The sequence below is a fragment of the Dromaius novaehollandiae genome, unplaced genomic scaffold (assembly GCF_036370855.1).
Source record: "Dromaius novaehollandiae isolate bDroNov1 unplaced genomic scaffold, bDroNov1.hap1 HAP1_SCAFFOLD_37, whole genome shotgun sequence".
In the NCBI taxonomy this organism is placed as follows: domain Eukaryota; kingdom Metazoa; phylum Chordata; class Aves; order Casuariiformes; family Dromaiidae; genus Dromaius; species Dromaius novaehollandiae.
In genome coordinates, this window is record NW_026991398.1 from 2,469,948 (window position 1) to 2,489,211 (window position 19,264).

The window sequence follows — 19,264 nt, forward strand, 5'->3', positions numbered from 1 at the left end:
GGAAAAGGAGCTGTCAGGTTTGGAGAAGAGACTGACACTCCTAGACCTTTACTGTGAGAGATCAAGAGGTCTGCGATGAACCTCAGTAAGCTCTTTCCCCACTCTGGATGGGATCTGTGAGCACTGACAGGGAAAAGACATGGGATAGAGAAACAGCTCCCGGGAGGAAAAGGCAGTGAAGACACAACCAGTGAATGAGAAGAAACTAGAAACAGAAATGCTGTGCAGGGATTAATTTGGAGAACTCCCTCAACGCAGACAGCTTCCTCTAAGCAATCCCCCCATGTCTCCTCTCCCACCCAGCAGAGCCTTTGCCCTCAAGGCCATGGGGTGCAGGCCATGAGCCCCCTCCTCGGCAGCCTGAGCTCCAGCTCCAAAGGAGCATCCCTCCTGCAACATGCCCATTTCCCACTGCACAGCAAAGGTGCTGAGAGTGACTGTCCTGAGATGTTGCTGTCTGGGAGGTGGTGTGCACAGCTGGGTGCAGTGAAGGCTTTCCTGTGTGCCCGCCTGCCTCTCCCTCCTTGCTTTCCCTTTAGGAGGAGAGTCACAGTATTCCTCTTTGTTTCCTCACCTCACCTCTCTGTGCTGGTCTGGTTCTTGCTCTTGTAGTCTTTGTGGTTAAGGCAGTAGCTTCCCACTCCCACTACATGGCCTGAAGAAACAGTGAAGATGGTAAACTTAATGTGAGGGCAGGGTTCATCTCACTGGGACAGAGACATCTAGAAGGTCAGGTCACCCCCTGTCTTCACTGTTTCTTTGCTTTGCTGGAGTGGGAGCTAATGTGACTGATTCCGATACAGACACTTCCATTCAAGAGGGCAAAGTTGGGGGAGATGGCTCTCTAACACGGATCTTCTCTTTCAGTGACAGCTGGCATAAGTGTTATATTCATCTCTCACAATGATAAAAAGAGAATATTCCACTGCATCACTGGACCAGATGCCCTAACTCAGCTCATGGCATCCATCTGCAGGTATCCTTACCAAATACACAGGATGGTCTACCACCTCCATTTACACACTCCGGCAGAGCAGCACTGACTCCTCTGAAGCCCATGCTCTGCACAGCACACTCAGACAGCACAAAACAGAGGTCAGCTGAAAGGAGGTAAAGCAGAAAGGCAGTGTTGGGGGGAGACTTGGGGGAGTGGAATGGGATTTGCTTAGAGAAGCCTGTCTTAACTTGACCATGCCTTTTCCTCATGGGACAGTTCCCCAAACTGAGATGGAGCACATGTCCAACAGCAGCTCCTTCAATGAGTTCCTCCTCCTGGCATTCGCCGACACATGGGAGCTGCAGCTCTTGCACTTCTTGCTCTTCCTGGGCATCTACCTGGCTGCCCTCCTGGGCAACGGCCTCATCATCACAGCCGTAGCCTGTGACCACCACCTCCACACCCCCATGTACTTCTTCCTCCTCAACCTCTCCATCCTCGACCTTGGATCCATCTCCACCACTGTCCCCAAGTCCATGGCCAATTCCCTGTGGGACACCAGGGCCATTTCCTACTCAGGATGTGCTGCCCAAGTTTTTTTCTTCTCTTTCTTATTTTCAGCAGAGTTTTATCTCCTCACCATCATGGCGTACGATCGCTACATTGCCATCTGCCAGCCTCTGCACTACAGGACCTTCATGAGTAACAGAGCTTGTGTCAAAATGGCAGCAGCTGCCTGGGGCAGTGGCTTTCTCAATGCTCTCCTGCACACTAGGAACACATTTTCAATACCACTCTGCCAAGGCAATGTCATGGAGCAGTTCTTCTGTGAGATTCCCCAGATCCTCAAGCTCTCCTGCTCAGACTCCTACCTCAGGGAAGTGGGGCTTCTTGTGGTTGGAATTTCTTTAGGCTTTGGGTGTTTCATTTTCATTGTGCTGTCCTACGTGCAGATCTTCACTGCTGTGCTGAGGATCCCCTCTGAGCAGGGCCGGCACAAAGCCTTTTCCATGTGCCTCCCGCACCTGGCCGTGGTCTCCCTGTTTATCAGCACCTCATATTTTGCCCACCTGAAACCCCCTTCCCTCTCCTCCCCAGCTGTGGATCTGGTGGTGGCTGTTCTGTACTCGGTGGTGCCTCCAGCAGTGAACCCCCTCATCTACAGCATGAGGAACAAGGAGCTCAAGGAGGCCTTGAGGAAACTGATTCAACTGGTACCAGTTCAGCAGCAATAAGCTGCCAATCCCTCTTCACAAGTGCTTTCTAATTCATCTCAGACAACTCTTGTGCTTTGGGCATTGTATCTGTGATAATCAGGCTTGTACAGAAGTGTTTGAATACATCTCATTTCTCCAAAGGCGCAAACCCAGTCTGTCTGACCCAGAGGCCTTCTATAAATGTGTCTATCACTGTGTCAGAGCTGGCCTGTCTTTAATAAAAGGGGATTTCCTCAGTGCTGTGCTTGAAGGTTGGGCTCTTCTTCCAAAGCTGGAGCCAAGAATTCTCTTAAGGAATTTCCCCCTGGAAGGGCCTGTTACTTTTCCAGGGCTCTCCATGGACTCCAGGCAATGAGCTCATGGGGTGCTGTGTTAGGGAATGAGGGCTGCATTCAGATCTCACTTGTGGGTGCCCAGTGCTCCTGGAGGTGCTGAATGGTCAAGCGGTATCTGCCTGGGACTGTCTGCCCTATGAAAGGGCTGGTGACAGATGCCCACAGTGGGGACCCTGCAGGCAGAGGGAAGGGAGCCTGGAGAGTGGTTCATGTCACCTTCAATGGAAAACCCTGGGCGGGATCTCGGGACACACCTGAACACAGCCTGAGCCATTTGAAATGTCCTGTGATTGCTCAGAGCATCATCCACAGCCACAGACCCCTTGGTAGGGGGTTGTCAGGTGCAATGATGCCCGTCCAGCTGGGTCTGCTTCTCACCCCAACCACCACGGCCAGTGCAGAGTCACCCCGTGGCCCTGGGGCACCACAACCCGCTCGCTCTGCAGAGCAGCACCGCCAGCTCGGGGCCCTGCGGGGAGCACAGGGGAGGCTCCAGGAAGGGCCAGGCAGGCCAGCACTGATGCACTCCCTGGGGTGAGGACACACACCGGTGGGTTTGTGGGGCAGAGCCAGGTCTCATGCAGGGGAAGAAAGACATGCCGGGCGCAGGAGAGTGGAGGCCATTTGCAGCCCTGGCTGCACACCCCAGGTTTATGGGCGAGTCTTGCTGTGCGGCCAGTTCATTCCTGCTGGGCTCAGTGCCTGTATGGAGGGGAAGAGCCAGGCCTAGGCAGCCTCTCTCCTGGCCCAGACCCCAGCAGGCCCTGGGGACGGCTGTGTGCTGACCCCTGCGTGGGACATGGCCAGGGCTGGGCAAGGTGCAGAAACTGTGGGGGCTGCCAAAGCAGGAGTGCTGTGGGGGGACGGGACACTGAAGGCTGTCACAGGGACTGTGCCAGGGGGATGCTGGCCTGGCCCACGAGCTCTTGTTCTTGCTCCAGCTGTTGCTGGAGCAGAGGCTGAGGGCCAAGAGGTCCCTCAGGCAAAGCTGTGCTCCTTGGGGAGCTGCCCTGAGCACCACAACAGGCAGAGCACGCTCCTTGTATGTCCCTGTCCTGCTGGGAGGGTGGCACGGGCACCATCCCTCGCTGCTGAAACACTGGCCCCTGCTGACCTGCCCCTGCCAACCTGCCACCACCCCCGTGCTGCCTCGTCCTCTGTCCCTCTTCTCCACACTGCAGGGACCAGTGATGCAGCAGGAGCTGGCACAGCCCCACAGCCGCTGCCCGGCCCCTGGCCCTCCCCTCCTGACTGCCAAACATCACATCCATCTTCAAGAAGGACAGGAAAGAGGATCTGGGGAGTGATGGGCTGGTCAGCGTCACCTCAGTCCCTGAGAAGCAAATCTTCCTGGAGCTGGTTCCAGCCACATGAAGGGGTCAGGAACAGCCAGCCTGAAGTCATCGAGGGCAAATTGTGCCTGGTCAATCTGGCTGCCTTCTGTGATGGGATGACTGGCTGCGTGGACAAGGGGAGTGCAGTGCATGCACTCCTTGAATGTAGGAAGGCCTTTGACATGGTCTTCCATAACATCTTTGTAGCCAAACTGGGGAGAGGTGGGATGGAGGAGTAAGCAATGGAGGGTGTGGGGAATGAGCTGGAGGTTGCCTGGCTCAAAGGGTGGAGAACAGTGGTACAAAGCCGAGGGGTCTTGAAAGACTTGGGGATTTGGCTGACAGAAACTTCATGGCGTTGTACAAGGAGAAATGGCAGGTGCTGTTTAAGAGGGGGCAGAACAGCCTGTGCATGAGGACAGGCTGGGACTTGACGGGTAGAGGAGTGACCCTGAGGAGAAGGACCTGGATGTTGCAAGAGATGCCACATGAGCCAGTGCTGCGTGCTCACCATAAATCAGGCCAGCTGCATACGGGGTGGCATTGGGAAGTGAGCGGCCACCCAGACAAGGTGAACTATTATCCCCCTCGTCTCAGCACTGGTGTGGCCACATCTAGAATAGGGTGTCCCAGTGTGGGATGCCCTGTGCTGGAGGAATGGGGAGAAACTGGAGAGGGTCCAGAGGAGGTCAGCAAAGGTGAGGTTAGAGGTCTAAAGGACAAGGCCTTTATGGAGAGGCTGAAGGACCTGGGTTGCTTTAGCCTGGGGAAGGGGAGGCTGAGGGCAGTCGAGTAGGAACCTGTGACTGTTTGAAGGGTGGCTTCAGAGATGATGGAGCTTTTCTTGGTAGTGGGAAACAGCAAGAGAAGGGGAAAGCCACAAGCTGCAGCTTGTAGGGCTCAGCTGTGACATTAGGAAAAGGAAATGTCACTTGAAGGGTAGTGCTGTGGTGCCAGAGGTCACCCAGAGGGAGCCTGTGATCAGCCGCTGGCTTTGTGTTTCAAGGAGAAGCAAGTGAGGACAGGAAGACAGCAGTAGAGGTGGAGACATCCCGGGGTGAAAGCAAGGTGGGGAAGCAGGTTGGGTGTCTACAGTCTGCAGGGAAACAGGCACAGGTGTGGGACAGTGTAGGACAGGCTGTGGTGGAGGTGGCCAAGGACACTGCCAGGGGTAAAAGCTCCCAACAGAACTGAGGTCTTTGTCCTCTTTGCGATGGCTGGTGTCTCTGACACCGAGGCCCATGAGAAGACACCATTTCCTGAAAGCACTGTGGCCTTGCTGCCTCCTCATCCCCAGGGAGCCCAGGAGGTGCTTTATCATTGCCCTGCACTTGGCGTTGCACACCCCAACCCTCACACTGCCCCCAGGAAGAGCCCTGAGCAATGCATGATGGAAAGGATCACCCTGCCCAGGGGCTGGCTGTCAGTGCCTGGCTGCTCTGCTTGATAACACACATCCAGGTTGATTTGGCATCACAACCACCTGCACATTGCCTTTGCCTGCCTGCAATCAGGGCCTCCAACTTTCTGCTCTAATCTGTTATTGAAATTAGGCTTATCGGCCACCATAACAGGGCTCGACCCTAGGTTCCCACAAGTAAAGTTCAGAGGCAAATCCAAACAAATTACATTTTAATCACATGCGTGCCGTAATTACAGCTCGAGCTGGGTGCCTCCTAAGAGGGCCCCTGACGTAAACAAATCCTGGGCAATTATAGTTTTTTCAACTTACATTTCCCACCCCTCACGCGGTAGTTAGACCAATAGTAATTTTTTGGTCTGGGGTCTCCTGCTCCTCATTGGGTCTCATCATCATTCTTAGGTAAGCTGTTTTTCTCCTTATTCTTGTTTTTTGCGGTCTCTGATGATGGTTGTACCTCTGTTTTTGTTGGGTCTGGTGGTTGTCTGCCAAGGTCTTATTTTTCAAAGTTTTGATGACTCCCCTTTTGGAGTGGGTAACACAGGAGCACAGACTGTGTGTGGCTTCCTTATTTTCCCAGCCTGAATGAGCTCTGAGGCACTATTTTTTACTAAACTCGGTAAAGGTTCATTACTTTTCCCACGTGCGGCCTAAGGCTTCAGCAAATTTAGCTCCTCATGCTAAGCAAGTTTTATATAAGTTGTGCTAAGCAGCTATCTCCAGACAATTTCAATTCACCGTTCTTTAACAGATGCATGGTATAATGACCATTCTCACTTTTTCCTTGTCCTTATGCGGCCACCTCTCCGGTAACAGTTTTCCCCAGATTGTTCTCACCACACTCCAGCTGTGCCAGGATGATTCATGTCCTCCCTGGCAGTTGGCCTCAGGGTCCTCCCCACTGATGGGTGGGTGGTCGGGTCCGCAGGCCAGCTGATGGTGAGTCCGAGTCCCCACAGGGGCATGTGGCTTATTCTCTTATCCTTCCTGGGCTTGGTTCATTATCCAGTCAAACAATGCCAGACCATAGTTACACAATAGCTGTACAGCCCCAGTCAATACCAACAGGCATACCAAGAGACAACCCAGTGCTCAGTCGACAACAGTACGTGTATTCAACAGACAGCCGTACTCAGTCAATAGCAGTATGCAAATCAACAGGTCCTTCAGTGGAGAATTCCACAGTACCCAGATGTCTTCGGTGTGAGTCTGTGGTGTCACTTCCCCTCTGCTGACTAGGTTTGTTCAGTGATCATGGGGTCGTTGGAGGGTGTGCCACTAGGCTACAGCAACCCCACACTGTGGTGACTCTGGCCGTGGTGCCCCCAGGGTTCCTTAACTCTTGGGGAGCACCCCAGAGCAAACCCCTCCTCTATGGGCTGCACCATCCTGAGTGCCGCACTTGCCTGTGTGGCACCTATCAAATGGCTGCAAAGGGTCTAGCAGGAGATGAATGTCCAGAGGAATTCCCTGTCCCAAGACCTTGGAGGAATGGAAGTGAAGGGATATAAACTTGGCCTTTGTGTGTTTTGGTGCCCTTGTGGGTCTCCTACCTGCTGCCACGTCTAGTCCTGGCCCCTGTATGTCTCTGATGCAGAGGCGTGTGTTGGCTGGCCACCCTCTATGAGGCGAGGGGCAGGTGGTGCGGTGTGTCACAGTGGTGGGGTGTCCTGTGGTGGGAACGAGTGGTGGCCCCAGTGTCTTGGTGCTGCTCTGTGCGGGAGGAAGTGTCTGGAGAGAGCAGTGCTGTGTGTGGGGAGTGCTGCCAGGCTGGGGAGCTGGGGAGCCCTTGGAGGGGAGGAGGTGACTTGGCTTGCAGGGCCCAGGCTGCCCTGGTGGCGAGAGCCAGGGATGCTGGCAGCCTGCTGCCTTTTGTGCACTGAGGTTCAGGCCTTGAGTTTCCTCAGCTCTTGCCAGGATCTGCAGCCAGATATGCCACAGAGACTGTGAAATACCTAGAAATATGGAGCTTAGAGTATTTGGAGTATAAGAGGTCATCTTTCAGAAAGGGTTCCTTGTTGGAGATTTTTAAAGTTATCACTTCTGGGATCTGTCCAACCACAAGGTTTTTCAGGCGAGAGGCATAGCAGTTGCATCTCCCTCCTATTAGCAAAGGCTATGGGGAGATACTGCCCATATAGCTAATTGTTGCAGACACTCTTTTCTTCTCATGTGGCAGGACCCTAGAAACTCTTTGCTAATAATGCAGTATTATCTCCCAATTAGCCCTTACTTAACCATTTGAGTAACTCCCCTCCAATCCACTGAACTATAGAGAGGATCTTGAGCTCTTCTTGCTGAAGGCCTCGCTGCTTCGGGGCTCTGTGCTGCTCCCTGCACCCTGCGCACTGCCCTGGGCTCTGACACAAGACATCCAGGGGCTGACATCTAGCAGGAGGCCTCAGAGCAGTTTAGATCATGTGGGACTTTTTTCACCCACACAGTTCACAAGGAAATGATCTTGCCACAGTGGAGCACTCAGAGGCGCCCTTTCAAGTGGCAGTGCCACAGTCATTAGATTTTAAAATGGCCAAAATAAGGAAACCTTCCAAAGACAAAGGATTTCTTCAGAAAACAATTGGCCTGTAAAACCACTTCTCCCAGATGCACAGTGACTGCAGTGAGTCGTGATGCTCAAGCACTTGCCTGCAAGTCAGCAGGAAATACTTCAGGGGTCATAGCTGAGAATCATGTTGCAAAGCTGAAGTTGTTTTGTGCAAATAACTTGCACATCCCCTCAGAATTATGTTCCTCACCCTTCCACATGCTCCTGTCTGCTCTAGGGGAGTCATTTCTGACCTGACAGATCAGGTGTCCAGCTCAGCTGAGCACATTTTGCAGCATGTCACTGAGCTGGTTGAGGCCTGCAGTTTCCGAACCTCCTGCCCAATCACTTCGGGCACAGCCTGGGTCTTAGGTTATTCGTGGACTATTTTTTGCAAGTGATCTCCCTGTGAGATGAAATCCCAAATGTGGATCTGAGGCTAATTTGGACAAAGGTGCCTTCTTGGGGTTGAGGTGTGCATAAAAGCAAGTGAGGGTCAGATGCTTTTGGAGTGGTGCAGGGCTGTCCCAGCAGGCCTTGCACAGTTCAGCTCACCCACCCATCATCAAACTGCACATTGGAGCTTGCAAGATGGTTCCTTTTTGGTAGCACAGTATAAAATACCCCTCTGGCTGGTAATAATACATCATGTGCTGCTTTGGGAAGGTTGAACTGCCAAAGGAAGCCTTCAGATAATGTCAACAGTGTGTCTGGGCCACAGGGGCAGCACCCTGGGCTCGGAGGAGATCTAGGCGAGGAGCTGTGCACTGCTCAGTGGCAGGTCCGCTGCAGAGGGGCGAGTCCTGAGCAGGGTGGCCGTGAGCCCTGCCTGCCTGCCTGCGGCTGTGGGCTTGTGGGGTGGCTGCAGCAGAGGTGCCCTCACAATCAGCACCCAGATGGGTCCCTGTCACCTGCATCACCCCCTCCCCTCCCCAGGGCTGTCATTTCTGCTGGGTGGGCTCTCTGAGGCACTGGGTGACATCACCAAGCCTGCTGGCCAGCACATCTGCTGAGGGCCAATCAGGCAGCTGCAGTGGAAGTGACCTCACAATCAACACTGCAGCCATGTCCCCTTTGCCTGCCTCTCCCCATCCTCCTGCCCATCTATCATCTCTGGTGGGATGAGAGGTGGTGTGATTCTCTTCTTGTCCTCATGAAACTGGGCTCCTGGGGAAGGCAGGCTGGGGTGGCGAGGAGGTGCAGGTGTGCTCTGTGTAAAGGGGTGGCTGGAGTGCACAGGGCTTTGCCTTGGAGCAGGTGATGAGCCAGTCAAGACCTTGTAGGAAGGACAAGAAGACACAGCAGTCTGGGTGACATTCTGGTAGGTGTTTCAGCTCATTCAGGATCTGCTTGGCAGGAACCAACAGGAGACTTCCGTGGGGAGCAGAGGGGCCATGAGGCCTCTGTAAAGAGAGACTAGGCAGAGGAAGAGAGGCAGAGGAAGGGAGAGGACACATGTCAATTTGAATACAGTAGTTTCTCAGAACAAGGTTTCTCCATTGAGAGTGTTGCCAGGAAGTGTATCAAGCATATATACATATATATAAGCATGTGAACTCACATAGAATGATTTCTGTAGTGCATTCATATGGGGCTGCCAATCCAAAAAAAATAAAATAGTCATTAGAATTGCTAAAGAATATTTGAAGTTCTGAAAAAAAAGGTTTTTTTCAGTTCTTGCATAGAGCAGTTTTTTGTATAGATTTCAGCAGTGACAAGAGCTTTACATAAAGGCCCTTATAGACACATACAGAGGCCACTGCTGCCTGAGATGCCCTGTGTAGCTGTGTTCCCATGTGGTGCTGGGAAATGTGACCCAGGAACCATGAGAACCTTCCTGGAGCATTGGCTGGTCACCAAGAGAAGCATCTCCAGACCTCTCAGTGGGAGGTCTATTTCCATCAACTAGAAAGGGAAGTCCAGACAACTGGATTAGCCAGAGACATGTGCTGAAGGTGCCTGGCATCGAGTGAGCTAATTCCCATCCCTGTTGTCGCCTAAAATGGAGTCGCACTTCATGACCACGCAAGGAATGAAAAGGGAGAGTGGCTAGATGTGTAGGGACTTCTTTAAGATGTCACTGTAACACAGGTAGGTTGAGATTGGTGCAAATTAGGCCATCAATAAATAGAACATTTTATTGAAGCTGATCAGCCTGCTTTGCTCTATCAGCTGTGAGCACGCGACACCTCATGGTGCGACTCGCTGTGTGCAAAGAGCAAGGAGCAGCAAGAATGATCCTGGGCAGGAAGTGGTTTGTGGGGCACTGGACTCATGCAAGACACAAAAATCATATTTTTAGTAGTGTAGGCCTTATTATAAAAGAAATCTTTAGAAACTGTCAATAAAAATGAAACAAGAAAGAAACTGGATAAATTATCTCAAGGAAAACATATGTTTTGATACACTTTTCAGCTTTTGAAACTTCTTTGGGTTCTTATTTTCTTCTTTTTCTTATTATCTTGTTTTGTTTGGTTCTTTTTTGATACGCTGGTCTTTTGGGGAGAATCTTTTTTTCTTTTTTTGAAAGGGAAAGTGATTTTCAGAGCTGGGCTGGGATGCAGTCACAGGGCCATGGACATGTGGTGCCATTGCAGGTGCCCTGGTCCCCTCTGCCCAGCCTCCCTCTGCAGCTCCCAGGGGCTCCGGTCTCCCGCAGGTCCCCTGTGAGAGCTGCCAGGCCCAGGCAGGTGCCTCAGAGACACCGGGGCCTCTCCAAGTGCCGCTGGGTGCTTGTGGTTGGACACCTGGGCTCGGCCTGAAAAGGTGAAGAACTGTTTTCACCATTAAAAAAAATAGGAGTCCACTTTCATCAGCTCAAATGATTGGCTAATTTTAATGTCAGTGTTTTCATGTGATGAGATAATGGAAGAAGAGGGAAGAAGAAGTGGGAGAAGAAATACTGATCTGCCCCTGACCTTGTGTTTCCACTGCTCTGTCTCTTTGACTGTGGATGCAATCTCAGTGATCTCTCACATATTTCCACGTGGCCTGATTAACTTGATCATTTCTAAAGGCATCTTCACATCAGACTCTTTGGACATATGCACTTTCCTTAGTTTCGCAGTTTTCCTCCTCCCCTTGCTCTTTATCATTCAGATACCTCTCAACTCTCCAGTTGCTGCTTTGAGCTTCTGGGAGTCTGAAGCTTGCCTCGTCTTTCAGTAGTCTCACTGTCTCTTTAGCCAGCTCCTTTGTTCTGCTTCTTGTCTATCCTTTCCTATCTATCTGTTGAGAACATTTCAAGGAAGGTTATGTCTTGTGGGAAGTGGAACTCACTGGAGGCAGCTTGGACTTTACATAGAGTTGAGGAGGGTCTTTTATCTTTTATTAAATTGTTTCAAATTTTATTTTGGTTTGTTTGCTATTAAGAAAAACACCTCTATGCGTGCTTGCAGTTAGTTCTCTAAGGAAAGCAGGTGGGAATTGGCACACATGAGCTGTAACATTCAGCTACAGACTTGAGAGGAGAAGGGTTAGATTTTAACCAGAGTGATCTCAGTCCCCAGTGGCTGATGAGGGAACTGACAGGACTGGGGAGCTGGGGAGGAAGGTTGTCCATACATGTCTCCTATCAAAAATACTGCTTGTCCTACATGCCCAGACTCCATTAGGAGACACCGTGGGTCAGTGTGAATTGGAGAATTGCTTATTTTGAAAACCAAAGAATAAAGAAAACTTCAGAAGCAGACATCGTTCTTTTTCAGGTGCTCATTGAAATCTGCCTAATCTCAGTACACTCCTGAAAACTTTCTAATTGGCCACACAAGACTTGAAGAACTGAAGCAAATTATGGAAGGAGGCATGGTCCCTTAGGGCTTTGGGCTTTTTAATGACCCCTTGGGTGTATTTGGTGCTGAGCCCATGAAATGCAGATGCTGAGAAGAAACTGAAGAAACCTCTCAAGAAGTTGAAGTCAGAAGCAAATCCCAAGTTTCTTGGAGCGTTAACAGGTCCCACTGAGGACCATTACCAACAAAGTCTCCCCAGGGGCTGATTAGAGTAGAAAGTTGGAGGCCCTGATTGCAGGTAGGCAAAGGCAATGTGCAGGTGGCTGTGATGCCAAGTCAACCTTGATGTGTGTTATCAGGCAGAGCAGCCAGGCACTGACAGCCAGCCCCTGGGTACAGTGATCCTTTCCATCCTGCATTGCTCAGGGCACTTCCTGGAGACAGTGGGTGGGTGGGGGTGCGCAATGCCAAATGCAAGACCATGATACGGCACCTCCTGGGCTCCCAAGGGACAAGGAGGCAGCAAGGCCACAGTGCTTTAAGGAATGTTGTCTTCTCGTGGGCCATGATGGCAGAGACACCAGCCATAGCCAAGAGGACAAAGACCTCGTTGTATTGAGAGCTTTCAGCCCTGGCAGTGCCTTTGGCCATCTCCACCTCAGGCTGTGCTATGCTTTCCCACACCTGTTCCTGTTTCCCTGTGTACTGTAGACACCCAACCTGCTTCCCCACCTTGCTCTCACCCTGGGATCTCCCGACCTCTCCTGATGTCTTCCTGTCCTCACTTGCTTTTCCTTGACACACAAGGCCAGGGGCTGAACACAGACTCCCTCTGTGTATCCTATAGCACCACAGCACTACCTTAGGAGTGACATTTTCTTTTCCTAATGTGACATCCAAACCCCATGAGCTGCTGTCTGTGGCTTTTTCTCCTTCTCATGCTTGTAGGGAACGGCGATCGGAAGATCTCGCGATGGCACGGAAAGAGGAAGGAAGAGGAAGGATATGACGTAGAGATAGCAGTATGCTTGTAGGTATATAAGCGAATGCATACGTACAATAAACGCCATTTGTAGCATCCTCATATTGGTGTCAGTGCTCATTGGCCCGGAGGCAGGGGGAGCCTCCGTGCCATCTCAGGCGAACGGGAGATTGTCGCATCAGAAGGCGACAAGTGGTGACCCCGACGTGATAGCTGAGACGGCGGACCGCAGGCGGTCGAGAGGATCCGGATCATGGACGCGGTACTTAAGGTTGTACGTGTGGGTGCCCGGGAATGGGTGCTCTCTATGAGAGCGGATGCAGTTGCAAACTGCGTCGGGCGGCTCCTGAAAGATGGAGCGATAGTTAGAACAGGGGACATTTTTTCCCCTTCTAACTGGGAGAAATGCACTCGAGCGCTTGCTCAGAGAGCTACGGCCACTAAGAAGGCCGCAGAGCTTAAGACGTGGGGAGACATAACGATCATTTTACAAAGGACTAGGGAGGAGCTTGAGACCTGGCAGGCTGCCCGCGCGGCGCTGCACATGTCCGTGGAAATGGCGACACAGACAGCAGCAAACGCAGAGGAGCGAACGGAGGAGATAGAGGGAGAGACGATAGTAGGGGATGAAGTGAGAACGGAGAGTGTGGAAACAGACATAAAGGAGGAGGCGGTTTATCAAGAACCAGAGCGGGGAGAGGGGGAGGCAGAAACTCCAGAGGCTTACCCAATAATGCCCTCTTCTCCGCCACCGCCGCGGTATCCGTGGAAAGAGATGAGGGCAATGGAAGGGGGAGAGCCAGGAGACCTTTGTGGAGACCGAGATATGAAAAAGCCAGTGGCGGGTAGAGGAAAAGAAAGCAAGGTGAAAGTGGAGGAGGCAGAAGAAAAGGAAAGACCGATTATAGTGGATGATCCCCGAGACTGGCTGCCGGGGGCCATGATTCGGGTGCAGTGGGAGGACGAAAGAAGAGAAGAAGCAGGGGAAAGACCAGAAGCAGGGGAAAGACCGAGGGTGCCGCACCCGGGGAAAGATGGCGCTGGCCGAGAGAGGAGTGGGCGTCGACCAGCATTGCGGAAGGAGGGGACTGAAGACTCAGGCACAGACTCTGACTCTGACCCCTTAGAAGGAATAACGACGAAGATGCAGCAACTAGGGCGGAGTTCCCCGCTGCAGTCAGAGGCGGGAGGAAAAAAGGGGAGGAAAGTCACAAGTTTTGTGACAGGCTACAGGCAGCAGTAGAACTTGGTAGAACTTGCATCTTTACCAGACGCTGCAAAAGGAGCGGTGATGTTGGAATGTAGCAAACAACAGGGCAACGAGTTGACAAAAGAAATCCTAAGAACAGCGCCTAAGGGAGCAAGTCTAGGGCAGACGATCAAGTACGTATTAGAACACCGGGACAAGACCACAGCCCTACAGATTGCTGCAGCAGTTATGGCAATGCCGGAGGTTAGAGCTAGAGGAGGTCCAAAAGGAGGCCCATGCTTTGGCTGCGGGCGAATGGGCCATTTGAGAGCACAGTGCACGAATAAGGGAAGTTACGCGCGCCCAACAGGTGGTATGGGGAGCCTTACATGCTGGGCCTGTGGAAAACCAGGACACAGAGCACGAGATTGTCGGCGGTCGGGAAACGAGAAGCGGGGAGGGCAACTAGGGGGCCACCCCTCCCCGGTGAGCCGGCTTCAAGTAGCCCCCGTCAACAACAACACACCGCTGATGGACAGCTCCAGCGACCAAACTCCGAAGGGAAACCCCGCGTGGCCCTGGTCTTAGGGTGTGAGAAGAGACCCCGAGTGAAAGCACATCTGATAGGCCCACCAGGGGCGGGTCCTCCTAGCATCCCCTTAATAATGATGCTAGATACGGGGGCAGATGTTACATGTGTGCCCTCGTGGTTGTGGCCATCGAGCTGGCCAGCAAAAGTGGCAAGCTCGTTAGATGGAGTGGGAGGCAGGGCGGAGGCTATGATTTCTGAAACCGATATCACAATTGTATTGGAGGACCCGGATAGGCCTGCTCAGATCATCCGTGTGCGGCCGTACATAACTGCCATAGGGGAACCATTGTTAGGGCGAGATGCCTTATTGCAAAGCGGCTTTCACCTGACAAATTTAGGGTAAGGGCCACTGCCTACCTCCTCGGGGCTCATTTCGCTGTCCCGCTGACATGGTGCTCCAATGAGCCTGTGTGGGTAGAGCAGTGGCCATTGACAGGGGACAAATTGGCGGCTGCCCGACAAATAGTAAGTAGAGAACTAGAGCAGGGACACCTGGAGGAAAGCCACAGTCCCTGGAACACTCCTATATTTGTGATACACAAAAAGGACAAGTCTAAATTTCGATTACTGCACGACCTACGAGCGGTAAATCAGCAGATGGAAGCGATGGGTGCCCTCCAGCCGGGGTTGCCACTACCATCAGCAATACCAAAGAATTGGCCAGTGGTGGTGATGGATATCCAAGACTGCTTTTTCTCTGTACCATTAGCCCCTCAGGACAAAGCTCGATTTGCCTTCACACTGCCCTCAGAGAATCTGCAGGAGCCAGCAGCGCGATATCAATGGACCGTCCTCCCGCAGGGCATGAAAAATTCACCTACGATTTGTCAGGCGGCAGTGGCTAAGGTATTGCAGCCGGTAAGAGCGCAGCTCCCGCGCGCGCTTATCATCCATTACATGGACGACCTCCTAATAGCTGCAGAGACCCAGCAAGAAACCGATCAGGCAGAACAGGCAGTAATTAACTGCCTAAATGAAGCGGGATTGTACGTCCAGAAAGTGAAGACGCAAAGGGGAGAATCTGTCGACTATCTGGGAACCACCATCCTCCCCAGAGCTGTGGTCCCACAGCCGATAAAGCTCAATAGAGAGATACGGACGTTGCATGATGTACAGCAATTGGTTGGAGCTCTCCAATGGCTGCGAGGGCTGATAGGTATTCCCAAGGAGTGGATGGAGCCACTGTTCGAGTTGCTCAAGGGCCGCAAACCATGGGAACCGAGGCAGATGACACCGAACGCGTTAGAAGCCCTCCGAAAAATAGAAGATCTCATGGCAAAGGGCGGAGTAATGAGATACGACCCGGCCAGACCAATCAATCTGTACGTGGCAGTTACAAGAACAGGAGCCATAGGCGTTCTAGGACAAGGGGCGCCGGAGCGTCCGGAAGTCGTATGGTGGATAGTGTCGAACCAAATAAGTACGGCATACGTCACAATCGTAACAGCGTTGGCACAGATGATACAGAAGGGAAGGACCGCCACCGTTCGGCACTTCGCGAAGGAGCCTGAGTCTATTTACCTGCCGGTAAAAAGGAGTCAATGGGACAGCGTGGTCCAGAAACAAGATAGTATAGCAATAGCTTTAGAAGGATTCCCAGGAACAATCAGATTATCGCCTGTGCTGGAGATGTATACACACCTCTCCGTCCTTCGGCCCCATCTGAAAGCCCGAGTGCTACAGCGACCTGCACCAGGGCGCACAGTGTTCACCGACGCGTCATCGGTGACCAGGGCAGCGGTCGTTGTGTGGCAAGATCAAAAGGCCCAATGGCACCGAGTGAAGATCAGCGAGCCGGACAGTAGCATACAGCATCTAGAGGCCCGAGCTGTGGCGCAGGCATTGCAAATGTGGCCAGAAGAGCATTTGAATGTAGTGACAGACTCCATGTTCGTCTTTAAATTGTTACACAACATGTTGTATCCCGGATGGGCCGGGTCGCCCATTGCGCTAATGCTAGAAGAAGCCCTACAACAGCGGCGGGCCACTGCCTCCGTTATTCATGTTCGGAGTCATGAGGCAATCCAAGGAGTGTACCAAGAAGGCAACAATAAAGCCGATCAAGCGGCCAAAGGTGTGTGGACAGTCGCAGAGGCAAGGCAGGTGCATGACCTTCTCCATGTTGGTGCAAAAGCACTGGCAAAAAGCTGCAACATCCCCCCTCACCACGGCTCGTGAAGTGGTTGCGGCTTGCCCGTATTGCCAAAAAACCCCCCTGTGGGGCGCCGGCATCAACCCCAGGGGGCTGAAAGGAAACCAAATATGGCAAACGGACTTCACAATGTGCCAGCGACTTCGACCACGGCCCTGGCTGGCTGTCACAGTGGACACACACAGTGGTATCATCGTTGCGACCCAACATAAACGAGTCACAGCGCGGGCGGCACAGTTGCATTGGCACATGGCAATGGCCTGGCTGGGTGCCCCAGAAACTATTAAAACAGACAACGGCACGTGTTTCACAGCGCAAAGCATGAGAGAATGGGCCGTACGGTGGGGAATTAAGCTAGTGCACGGTATTGCCTATAATAGTACAGGTCAGGCCATCGTCGAGCGAGCAAACCGCACTTTAAAGCAAAGGATCGAGATTCTTGGGGAGGGGGAAGGATATACACAAAGGATCCCCAAACAATCAGAAATAATTATGCGGGCCTTATTCGGTCTGAATCAGTTCACCAGGGGGGAGGAGAACAAGACGCCAGCGGAAAAGCATTGGGCGGTCCGAGCGATGCACGAGGGACCAGACGTAAAGGTCCGAATCCCGGAAAAAGGGGAATGGGAAGAGGGGTGGCAACTGGTAACCCAAGGACGAGGGTATGCAGCGGTCAGGCAGGGGGAAGTGGTAAGATGGGTCCCTGCGAAGTGGGTGCGCCCAGACCTCAGGGCAAGGACAAGACAGGAAGCAGAGAGTCAGGTGAATTAATGAATGTCTGAGCTTTATTGCAAGGGAGGACCACCCTGAATGGCCGATGATCCCTTCTAGCAGCAAAGACAGCAGACAGGAGAAGAAGAACAGATGAGAAAAGGCGCGTGAAACCACAAGAAGAACGCGTAACCAGAAAACCCGAGAAGATGGCAGGGGGAGCAACCCAAGTAGCTCTCCTCGTAGCGATGCTGGGACTGGGACTCCAAGGGGTGAAAGGCGAACCAACGTTAGCGAAATGGGGTAGTAACAATCTATGGCTCACCTGGGCAAACCGGACAGGAAATAAGCAATTTTGCCTGACGCTGGTGGGTGCGGGGCAGCCTTTTAAGACATGCTTAATAGGGGTCCCATTGAATTTGACCGTAGGCCTACCAAAGCTGAGAGAGCATTGCACAAACACAAGCAATATTAGTAACTGCTTGAACACGCTGAATGCATCATTGCCCTGGGACCCGCAAGAGCTTGACCTTCTGGGTTCAGCTAGCTTGTTGGGCGGTGAAGCAGAGCAACGTAACAACCAAAGTACTGTATGAAATGGCACAAGATATGGATAGCTTACGACATGCTGTCCTGCAGAATAGAGCAGCCATAGACTTTCTGCTGTTAGCCCAGGGTCATGGGTGTAAAGATGTGGAAGGCATGTGCTGCTTTAATCTGACGGAGCACAGCCGGTCAATACACAGTGAGTTAGAATGGCTAAAGGAGCACACGCAAAAAAAATTACCGTAATGACTAACCCACTAGATAGTTGGTTTGGTAACTGGCTTGGGCTAGGACCGTGGGCCAGGCAGTTACTAATAGAAGGGTTGCGCCTGCTGCTGATGCTCGTGCTAGGCATATTAGCATGTAAACTAGTGTTTAGATGCTTGGTAAGACAACTGCTAGAAAAGGGGTGGTCCCGCCCACACCCACATTATGAACGCTTAACCCGCGACACGGCAATTTAAAGCAAATAGCATAGCCAAAGCATGGGGAGGGGGAGATGTAGGGAACGGCGATCGGAAGATCTCGCGATGGCACGGAAAGAGGAAGGATATGACGCAGAGATAGCAGTATGCTTGTAGGTATATAAGCGAATGCATACGTACAATAAACGCCATTTGTAGCATCCTCATATTGGTGTCAGTGCTCATTGGCCCGGAGGCAGGAGGAGCCTCCGTGCCGTCTCAGACGGACGGGAGATTGTCGCATTTAAAGGCGACACACCTCCAAAGCCCAAGATCCACCAAGATCCACAGCTGTTTTTGGAATTAACAGTCTCTGGGCAACACCTTGGGAAGGAGCTCCCGAAGCCCTTATCCTCGGTGGAGAGCTGCAGGAGCACTGGGAACAAGGATCTGTGGTCTGGGCTGATGATCTTGGTCCAGCAGTCCCCCATCTCGCTTGCCCCTGACTCTTCTGTCCAGCCAGAGGAAAAGGATATTCTTCCCGTCTTGTCACCCAGAACTCCTCTCCAACATGTCCCTGTTCCTCTGCCTGCCAGTGAGCAGCCCCAACCTGGCCCTGCTGCCTCCTGTCCCCACCCCTTCTCATGGAGCAGCTCCAAAGGGCAGCGGTGGGGAGCATGTAAGCAGTGCTCAGCAGCTCCTGGGCCTCACAGGGAAGTGAGGACACTGCTGTGGCACCAGGGCGACCTCCCTGTGATGCAGCACATCCCACTGTGACCTCAGCTCGTGTCATCTGGGGGCTCAGTAGGTCGCTGCCATGGAGATGGCGCAGACCAGGAAAGAACAGAGATTTCCCCTCAAGTTCTGGAAAGCAGCCACCTCCCTTCAGTTCCCAGTTATGTTCCAGAGTTTCTGATAAATCCTTCAGGAACATCTCCAGACAGTGACAAAGGCTATGAAATATCTTAAATGCAGCACTGGAGAGGTCACTTCTGCACCCCTGCACTGACAGGTCTCTGCACTGGGCAGACCTGTGTGGTAACCTGGGGGCTGGGGGTTCATTTGAGGTTTGGTGTTTTCTGAAGACAGGAGAAAAGTCATATGGGATGAAATAGCACAAAGCCTGGCAATGCACTGAGATGCTTTGGTGAGCCTCAAAACTGATAACT